Raw genomic sequence first — 11,635 nt, forward strand, 5'->3', positions numbered from 1 at the left:
TTGTTTATTAATTTACAATCTAACATTGATTATGTCTCTGGATTAATACTCCAAACATTAGGAACAAAGTGATATAATAATTAAAAGTTTTAGGACTGAATGCATAAATCAATGGTATGTGATTACATCGGGATTCCGGTGGTCACAATACAGACGCGGGAATCCCGACAGGGGCACCATACCGCAGCCGGTATACTGGTGAGGTAGGTGATTCCCCCTCTATGGGTGTCCATGACACCCATAGAGGGAGAATAGAAACTGTGGTGAGCACAGCTCGCAACTGAGCCCATAAGGGGCTAAGTTGCGCTTGCCCCCCTGCCGACATTCCACCGGTCGGGACACTGATGTTGGTATAATGACATTGAGCATCCTGTTTGGTGGGGTATCATACCGAACCCAAATCAACAGTTATAAAGTCCAGTATTTTTCCAGAAGGGGTTCTAAATGATACTGGTCCATGGTCAAATTATTTACTGACTGTATGGCATCTGCAAATGCTGATAAAATGTACAAGATTAAAAATAAGCGGGTCATGTAGAAGTGGATGATTATGTGCTCGAAGTGTACAATGCAAAAGATGTACTTTACACAAGAAAAAATGTACATACCCATTCAGGGAGGAGGGGACCTGCATGAAGCCTCCGTTTCGGGCCCCCTCCTCTCTGGCAGCAAGTAGACTCTGGCATAATGCCAGAGTCTACTGCACATCTGCAGGTCTCCAGGAACATGGCACTTGCACCTTGTTCATGAAAGACATCTCCAGTGCGCGTGCATAAAGGCCATTTTCCAAGTGATATTTGTCTGCACTGCAGAGCCACCGTCGCGGGACTCTGGATGGGTAAGTATAATATATGGATGCAGGGTGTGCCACATGGACCCCATTGGACCCAGGGGTCCATATGCACTGCTCACACTGCGCCAATTATAGAAATGCCTCTGTGACCATATCTATAAAGTATGTTGCATGGATAGTTGGAAAGTGCAATCATTCCACCAGATTTGTATCATTTCCTGGTGTTATCCAGTTTTCTAAATATGTGACATATACATTTATTTATAATTCCCTTCCTGATCCTTGGACCCATGTACCCATCTGAAGTATATTTTTTTTATGAAATACAGATATTTACTTTGCTGGAGGTTGTTTTCTTTGATCCTGTACTATGGAGATTCACCACATTTTCTTCTTACTTTGGTGTCATGACCAGTTCCTTCTATACTTAAGGATACAGATGGGTACCACCACTACCTACTCTTGGGTTTATTGGATAATTCACAGTTTAGCAAGACATTCAAGAGACAATATTGGGGCTGTCTCATCTGCAGTATATCCTCTGAAACATAATATGTAAATGTATTTTTTTTGCATCTTATGTGTTCCATTTTTTTAATTAATTTGTATATGGGACAGAAATGTTGAATTACACTTTAGATGTTAAAGATATGCTAACTGTAGTAGCACTTGAGTTTCATACCCCAGAAAATTATTATAGACTATTTAACTACAAACATGAGTCAATCAGTCTCCAAACAAGAATATGGTACGTCTCCATGCAATCACTTAACAAGTCTCACACTTTTCCAACTCTAGTACTCACCTCTCAAAAACACAAAAAGAAGTATAAAAACAGCTCATCATATTTGTGGCCTTCTGTAGGTAACTGACAAAATATCATTTTGAATGAAATGAAAAAGGATAGCCAAGAAAATTCTAACAATCAGCCAACTTAGAATATTTTTTTCTGAGGATTTGGTGAGATTTAAATATTTGTGATAAATATGGTTGAAAGGATGCAGAGGGCAAGTATCCAGCTTTCAACACCAGAAAAGCCTGCTGCCTGGCAACAAATCACCAACAAATCAATATGGTGGCTCCATTTAAACACTATATCAAAGGCATTCCTGGAGTAGCCCACGTTGGTCTGCATAGATCCCCAACACATTTAGGTTTATATTAAGTTCTAGGAAAAGACATCTTGCTTTGACATTGAAGTAAAATTCTGGGTACTGTAGTTCTCATAAAGTTGAAAAATGTATTAAAAAAACAGGCATAAAAATAACTAACTTCAAAGAAAATAGTTAACTTGCAGCAAAGATGGAAAAAGGTGGTGAAATAACATTTAATTATCTGAAAAAATAGTACATTTACAATCCCAGTGGTAGACACTCTAATAATCCAGAAAAATGATGGCCACCAGAAGGTATACATATGTCATTGTTTAATGTATATTAAAAAAAATGGTTTTGTATGTGTATGATACATCCCTCATGTCTCTTTTTACAGTGTTACATTCATGTAAACATATAGGGCCAGATGTAAATAAATCCTAGTTGGCTGGGTGCGGGTTACCGGTCGAACTCAAACATTTTTTTAAAACTTTTATAAAGCAAAACTTTTTTTTAAAAGGGATGTAGCGGGCATGCTGATGCTTGAAATGCCAGTGGTCAGAAGACATCCTGACGGATGAAGTTGAGGGGGAAGAAGGTGTTAGGTTTAGGCACCTAGGGGAGGTTTAGGCTGTGGGGAGGGAGTTTAGGGTAAGGCTGCAAAAAAGGATGGTTAAGGTTAGGCTACGGGAAGCAGTGTTAGGGTTAGGAGAAGAGGGGAAGAAATTTAGCATACTTACACCCTAGGTATCGGAATTCTGTTTTTGTGATCACCAGCATCCTAAGTGCTGGAATCCTGTACCCAACACTTAAAAAATGCATTTTGAAAATGATGGTGATGTGTTCTGTTGTTTGTTTCCTCAGAGCACCTGTACCTGTCAATTCTTCTTCTACTGAATTCCAACAGCAACATTACCACTTCCTACATACTGTCTATAAAACTATATTTAAGAAAACTAAACTTGTGTAGTAGGCATTTTCAAATATTCTTAGTTGTTTTTGTTTGAATTATCTCTAAAGAAAGACAACTTGGTCCTAATTGAGAATTGGGAAAACATATTAGTGTATACTCAGTTTATGTGCTCACTTACCCCTATTCCTAAGATCACAGAGAATGGTGGGTAATGCATGTTTCCCATTGACACAGTATTTTTAGTCTCCAAGATACATTGGAGATAAAATTCTTTTATGTTTTTTTGGTATTTTCTACATACTGTACAAAAGTTTGGTATGAATAACACTTGAACTACCAGTAGGACAATAACTTTGTATTGATATTGCTTAGAATATACTGTAAGTAAAGATCAATATTACTGTTATTCATATGTGACTATGATTAGTTTCATAGGCGTCTATTCATGAAGCAGTTTAAAGTGTGAAGAAGTGGGCCGGTGGAGAAGTTATCCATGGTAGTCAGTTGCTACATATAATTTTATAGAATGCACTTCATTAATGTTACGTCAACACTGATTGGTTGTCAGTTCACTTCTCCATTCTTTTCAAGAATAGACCCCATAGTCAGGACACTGATACATTAATGGAACAAATAAGACCAGTGTCCTTAGTGATGAGCTGATCTAAAAATAAAGTAGCATTATATTAATCTCTCCCTACTCACCATGCATGAAGCTCAAATCTTCTTTTCACTGTCTTCCCCTGATGCTCCATAGTGCAGTCCCTCGCTGCTTTGGATTGTTTTGTGCCATGTCTCAATAGGAGGGATGTGTAGTGTTTTAAACTCTAATGGTGGTTTTACAGTAGGTTTCATAATGACACCACTAAGTTACAGATAGAAATATTGGTTAGTCTGCGCTTATGAATATTTAGCTTTGGTAAACAACATCATATAAACATAAACAATGGTTATTTGCATTATGCATATAACTAATACACTGGAGATTTGTTTTTATTTTCTGCTATAACACATCTATTGTAGTTAGGGGTCCTGTTATCAATCATACCTGTAAGTATATTGGTCTTGATAAGTGTCCACTACCCATGCTAAAGTATAAGAGCAAAACCTTGCTTTATGGAAACAGTGACTCACTTTAGGTGAAGTTGAGGTTCTGGTTGTGAAAGTTTAGAATGTGTGAGAAAAACAGCTGAGGATAAACTGTTAAATGTTCAAAAAATAAAACTATGAAGTTGAAGAAGAACAAATTGTCATCACATACATTGGTACTTAATTAATGAATTACCTAATTTAAAATACTAAATAATTACTGGATGTAAAACAGCAGTTATATGCAATATACAGTTTGCAAGTAAGATAATAGAACATTTTCTAAAACAAAATGTAAGGGTCTATGTAATAAGTCCTGGAGAGAGATAAAGTGGACAGAGATAAAGTACCAGCCAATCAGTTTCCACCTTCCATGTTACCGGCTGTGTTTGAAAAATTAAAGTTAGGGAGCTGGTCAGTTGGTGCTTTATCTCCATCCTTATTATCTCTCTCCAGGGCTTAGTAAATAGACCCCTTAATCTTTTAGATTATCACACCTGTTGTTAAACTAGGAGAGAAAACTAGGTACAAGCCTCAAAGTGTAAGTGGTATGTTGCCTAAAGTATGCTTGTCAGATGATCTTTAGTTGAAGGTCCCAAGTAAGGAGATGAAGGCAGAAGAACATCTAATACCCCCCTTCCCCCTGTAACCAGACAATACTGTCCAATTATGTGCTCTATGTAGCTGGAGATTAAGGGGTCTATTTACTAAGCCTAAAATGGATATACAGTGGACAGAAATAAAGTACCAGCCAACCAGCTCCTAACTGTCATTATTCAAACCCAACCTGTGACTTGGTACTTAGGAGCTGATTGGCTGGTACTTTATCTCTATCCACTTTGTCTCTGCTCAAGTAAATAGACCCCTAAATCTTAGATATTAAGTTCTGAGTCCCTGTTACTACTCTTAGGGGGTCATTCAGAACCGATCGCATGCTAGCTTTTTTTGCAGTGGTAAAATCAGGTGTGTTTTGCGCATGCTTATGCTCCGCAATGCGCATGGGTGTGTTTTGCGCATGCTTATGCTCCACAATGCGGATGGGGATCACCGGACAGCGACGGCTTTAATGAAGAACACAATTGCACCGGAGATTGCAAGAAGATTGACAGGAAGAGGCCATTTGTGGGTGTCAACTGACCGTTTCTAGGGAGTGTCTGGAAAAACGCATGCGTGTCCAGCCGTTTGGAGGGTGGGTTCCTGATGTCAGCTCCTGGCTTGATCATCACAGTGGCTGAGTAAGTCATTAGTGATTACCCCCCTCCCCCTGTAGGCAGCAACTACCTGATTGCAGCACTGCAAAAAACCGCCTGCATGCGATCAGGTCTGAATCACCCCCATGGGTCCTCATTCTGAGTTGATCACTCGCTAGCTACTTTTTGCAGCCATGCAAATGCATAGTCGCTGCCCACAGGGGAGTGTATTCTCACTTTGCAAGTGTGCGAACATTTGTGCAGCCAAGTGGAAAAGCAGGGACCAGACGCGCTGTCACAGCTGCCAGTAAGGGATTGTCAGTCCCAAGAAAACAGTAATGTAAAAAAAGGAGTATAACTGGCGCTATGTGTTTCTCCAATATTAATACACAGTCCTTGATGAAATTAAAAAAATATACAATTTAATGACTTAACAACACATATAACATGTAAAAATGGTTAATCCAATAAAAACATATGATTAGGGCATAGATAGAGCTGAGAATAACATGATAATAGCTGCTGATAAGTGTCCAAAAAGGATCCCGGACTGAAACAATATATAAAGTTCCCTGGGGAAATTGATATTAGATACAGCTGGTGTTACCCATGGCGACGGAGACTTCCAGAGGCTTGGAAATTTGACAGCAAGCAAGCTGTGATTGTTGTAAGAAAGCTGGGTATCTCCAATCGATGCTGTAATGGTGTAGTCCCACAGAGAAAGTTCCAAAGGCAAGGATTAAAAGTCCATATCAGGATCCTTTAGAGCACAGGACACGTGTGATGATGGCAGCTTGACACTTAACGCGTTTCCCTAGGCTCGGTCACCTAGCTTTGTCAGAAACACATTGCGCCAGTTATACTCCTTTTTTTACATTTGTGCAGCCGAGCGGGTCGAAATTTTTTTTTGCAGTTTCTGAGTAGCTCTGGACTTACTCAGCCCTTGCGATCACTTCGGTCTTTTTGGTCCTGGAATTGACGTCCGACACCCGCACTGCAAACGCTTGGACACGCCTGCGTTTTTCCAAACACACCCAGAAAACGGTCAGTTGACACCAACAAACGCCCTCTTCCTGTCAATCTCCTTGCGATCGGCTGTGCGAATGGATTATTCATTAAATCCATCGCCCAGCAACGATTTGCTTTGTACCCGTACGACACAACTGCGTATTGCGGTGCATACACATGTGCCGTAGTAACCTGTTCACTGTGCTGCAAAAAACGGCATTGAGTGATCAACTCAGAATGACCCCCATAGTCTGTTTAGTCTGTGTATTTGTTCATAGCAAGCAGTAGTGACTTGGAAAATGTTATTAAAAATAGACAAACATACTGTAGACTAAATTTAATACCTTTTGAAAACTAGCATTGTCTCAAGGATACTCTAAGTGCATAGAAGTGCATCAGCCACAACTTGTGTATGCAGTTTTACAAACTACTAATGGATTAAATTAGAAGCTCTTCTCTGAATAAGAAAAAAAGACCTTGAATATGCTATTAAAATGTATATTATATTAAAGATAAAAAGATGGTTGAAGTTCTTATAAAATGGAATTTGTTTTACTGTATAATAATCCTAGATATTGGTATATGTATGTAGCATAGAACATAAGAATAGATTATATGATACCAATTGATTTTGTCATTATTGCTTTTAAATAATAAAAGTAGAAATAGGATTCAACAGAACGTAAATATTCTGGTGTATAAAGATACTATATCATTAACTGCTTATTTTAAATGGATAAAAGGTTATTAATTGCACACTTATTGGGGGTAATTCCAAGTTGATCGCAGCAGGAATTTTGTTAGCAGTTGGGCAAAACCATGTGCACTGCAGGGGAGGCAGATTTAACATGTGCAGAGAGAGTTAGATTTGGATGTGGTGTGTTCAATCTGCAATCTAATTTGCAGTGTAAAAATAAAGCAGCCAGTATTTACCCTGCACAGAAACAAAATAACCCACCCAAATCTAACTCTTTCTGCACATGTTATATCTGCCTCCCCTGCAGTGCACATGGTTTTGCCCAACTGCTAACAAAATTCTTGCTGCGATCAACTTGGAATTACCCTCATTATTAAAAGCTCAGACAAATTGACAATGGGGGTAATTCCAAGTTGATCGCAGCAGGAATTCTGTTAGCAATTGGGCAAAATCATGTGCACTGCAGGGGAGGCAGATAGAACATGTGCAGAGAGAGTTAGATTTGGGTGTGGTGTGTTCAATCTGCAATCTAATTTGCAGTGTAAAAATAAAGCAGCCAGTACTTACCCTGCACAGAAACAAAATAACCCACCCAAATCTAACTCTCTCTGCACATGTTATATCAGCCTCCCCTGCAGTGCACATGGTTTTGCCCAACTGCTAAAAAATTTCCTGCTGCGATCAACTTGGAATTACCCCCAATATTACTTATAATCTAATGATTGACTATATAATTTCCGCAATTCTAAAATATTATAATATGTTCTGGAAATAATATGGTTACAGTTGAGTAATTTCTAATCATTGAATTTTAATTTCTAAGAAGTAAAAATAAATTTTTAGAAAAAGTTTTAAGTGCAATTAAGAAATAACATGTTCTACAAACTGTAAACTGGTTCTAAGGAAAGAGTTGATCAAATGTCCAGTAAATGAGATTTGGTTTCAGAAGGTATTTGGAAAATGCAATTTTGGGGATAATACTTAATACCAAGCAGAATGATGAAGAGAAAAGGAAAAAAGAGCTGTTCACCTATATGGCGCAATGCTGCCCGTACACTATAAACACCTACGTAAAATCACCGTTTTACATACACAGATTAAACTAACAAAGAGGGCGGTGTTTAAATATGTCCAAAGCGCATATGAAAGAAATATTACAAGAAATAAAACAAAACCTGGTACATTCCTTCCTTTCACTGAAGATAACCGATGTCCTTCATAAGAGTTTCACTGATGCAGCTTTCCTCCTCGAGGTGTCATATTATAGTCATGCAAATGAAAGAAGAAGGACATATGTGTAGACCAATTTTCACACAAATTTCAAGGATAATCTTCTATAGCATAAAGACAAAGGGGCGTACCCAACTCACACAGAAACAAGTGAGTGGAAACCCATAACGGTATCTTTAAGAAATTTCTTTCAATATGGACGTGAAAATTTCAGGCGTACCCAGAACTCACACAAATGGAAAGATGGAAAACCATATAAAGGTATCTTTCAGATCTGTCGAAAGCGTAACCCAACTCTCACGGAATGGAAGTGAAATGCATATATATACAGATATCTTTCTCAGCAAGCAATTAAATGCGTACCACAACTCACTCAGAGTTAGGGTAGATGACTCCTATCAAGGTATCTTTGGTTTTCCAACATTTGATCTTTGCAAGGGGATATTACCCCAGAAAAATTCAGGACAAAACCAGAGCAAAACTCCTCTTTGATAGTATAAAAGGAGGATTTATTTACAGCAGTCCAGAATACATTAAAGTGCTTCCAAGTAAAAACAAGATAATAAAATCAGATAAAGGTCCAGGAAGGACAGAAACGCGTGGAACAGCTGTACTGTGAGTAGTCTGGATGACCTAACCAGGATTTTTTAACTTTTTATTTTTTGTGAGTTTTTTTGTGATTTTATTATCTTGTTTTTACTTGGAAGCACTTTAATGTATTCTGGACTGTTGTAAATAAATCCTCCTTTTATACTATCAAAGAGGAGTTTTTCTCTGGTTTTGTCCTGAATTTTTCTGGGGTAATATCCCCTTGCAAAGATCAAGTGTTGGAAAACCAAAGATACCTTGATAGGAGTCATCTACCCTAACCCTGAGTGAGTTGTGGTACGCATTTAATTGCTTGCTGAGAAAGATATCTGTATATATATGCATTTCACTTCCATTCCGTGAGAGTTGGGTTACGCTTTCGACAGATCTGAAAGATACCTTTATATGGTTTTCCATCTTACCATTTGTGTGAGTTCTGGGTACGCCTGAAATTTTCACGTCCATATTGAAAGAAATTTCTTAAAGTTACCGTTATGGGTTTCCACTCACTTGTTTCTGTGTGAGTTGGGTACGCCCCTTTGTCTTTATGCTATAGAAGATTATCCTTGAAATTTGTGTGAAAGTTGGTCTACACATATGTCCTTCTTCTTTCATTTGCATGACTATAATATGACACCTCGAGGAGGAAAGCTGCATGTTATGATTCCAGTACTCCTGACCGGAGGAGATCTTATGACAATGGCCAGAGTACTGGAAGGGAATGCTGGTTACGGGAGCAGGAAAGACTAGTTGCCCCTGGCGCCCTAACTCTATTGTCTCACCCGTGCTATCGGATATCCCTTGCGAGACTATGGTTTCTTGAGCCCCTGGCAGCCACGTTTGAAAGGCGGATTATGTCTGCCCAACTCCGGTGCCCCCCGGTCTTAGTGAGAGACAAAGGGAAATCCGAGGCAGGATGATGACAAGAGGACCTCTGACTACAACAGGCCAAGGGCAACAAGCTAACTAACCAAACTTGAAGTATGCGCGGAAAAACCGCCAGATAAAAGGACAACCAAAATCCACTTGTCCATTTCTCCTACCCAGCACCGCTGGATACCAGAGTGGATCTGTGAGAGCGGAATCCTCCGCAAAAGCTCCGAAACACAAATAATAAATAATAAGTAATAAAGCGGCCAAGCCGCAACACACGGCTACGCCGCGACTCACGAACACCACTGGATGTTTAATGGTGCTCAGTCAGGACTCTAGGAACAGATGACGACTTCTGAGTGCAGGACAACTGAGGACAGGAACGACCGGATACAGCAGGACTGGAAACACTCTCAGCAAACAGATACAGCATGCAGGAAGCTATTACCGGCGTCTGTGTGAGTCACTGCAAGAGCATATAAACCGAAGCCCTCCAATCAACTGCTGCCAGTGCTGATTGCATGAATGCCGTGCAGCTGCCTTGCTGCACGGCCAGGAAACAGGTGCCCTTACTAATTTAAATGGACCCAGCAACGGGGAACGCGGTCCGCCAGTGGCGCCCCCGTTGCTAGGGTCCGTGCGGCTCCGTGCGGCCGGCGTCTAGCGTTGCCAGGGAGCCGGCGGCTGTACGCGCACGGCGTCCCTGGTTGCTAGGCGCCGGGCCGCACCGACGAGCGGACCCCGGCGCCTAACAGTACCCCACCCTTGAGGAGTGGTCAAGGAACCCCTAAAGCCAGGTTTCCGAGGAAATTCCCGAAAAAATGCCCTCTTGAGCCTCGGGGCATGGAGATCCTTATCCAGGACCCAAGACCTTTCCTCTGGACCATAGCCTCTCCAGTGCACCAGAAAATAAAGCCGACCCCGGGACAATTTGGAATCGAGAACCTTCTCCACCAAGAACTCCTGTTGTCCCTGTACATCTACTGGTGATTTCCCCTGAGAGATCTTCCGAGGAAATCTACTGGAAGAAACGTATGGTTTCAACAGGGAGCAATGGAACGTATTTCCGATCCGGAGAGCTCTTGGTAAACGTAACCGGAAAGCAACTGGGTTGATTTTTTTAATAATATGAAATGGTCCAATAAATTTGGGGCCCAATCTAGTTGAGGTTTGTCGAAGTCTAATGTTACAAGTCGACAACCATACCCTGTCTCCCACCTTAAAAGTGCAAGGACGTCGGAGCCTGTCCAAAAAAAATTTCTCTCGAAATGCCGCTTTTCTGAGGGCAAGGTGCACTTTTTTCCAAATGACTCTGAGATGAGAGGTTAAGGTTAGCGAGGAAACAGAAGAATGTTGAAAAAAAGAATTAGCTCTGGGGTGAAAACCAAAAACTGAAAAGAATGGAGACACATTAGTGGAGGAATGACAAGAATTATTGTAAGCAAACTCCACCAAAGGAAGAAACTCGGACCAATCATTCTGGAGTTTGGCTGAGTACAAACGCAAATACTGTTTTAATGATTGATTAACTCGCTCGGTCTGCCCGTTGGATTGGGGATGGTAACCGGATGTTAAAGACAATTTCATCTTTAATGAGGCACAAAAGGACTTCCAGAATTGTGCAATGAACTGTGGACCCCGATCAGAAACAATATCAGTGGGCAACCCATGAAGTCTCAAAACATGGCGGAGAAACAAAACAACCAATCCCTGGGCAGATGGCAGTCGGGGAAGAGCAATGAAATGAGCCATCTTGCTAAAACGGTCCACTACCACCCATATGACTCGGAATCCGGTTGACAGAGGGAGGTCTACCACAAAATCCATGGAAATATGAGACCATGGCCTGAGAGGAACATTTAAGGGCATAAGTTGCCCGATAGGCAAGGAACGGGGAACCTTATGCTGTGCACAGACCTGACAAGAAAAAACAAACTCCTTAATGTCTTTAGAAAGACCAGGCCACCATACTGAGCGGGAGACTAATTCCAAAGTCTTAGAGATCCCCGGATGCCCGGCAACTTTGCTATCATGAAATTCAGTCAAAACAGTAGCTCTCAAAAACTCAGGGACGTAAAGACGACCAGCAGGAGTATTTCCAGGAGCTTGATGTTGAAGCTGCTTTAACTGGGTAAATAAATCTTGTGTGAGGTCTGCCCA

The sequence above is a fragment of the Pseudophryne corroboree genome, chromosome 7, assembly GCF_028390025.1.
Source record: "Pseudophryne corroboree isolate aPseCor3 chromosome 7, aPseCor3.hap2, whole genome shotgun sequence".
Classification (NCBI taxonomy): Eukaryota; Metazoa; Chordata; class Amphibia; order Anura; family Myobatrachidae; genus Pseudophryne; species Pseudophryne corroboree.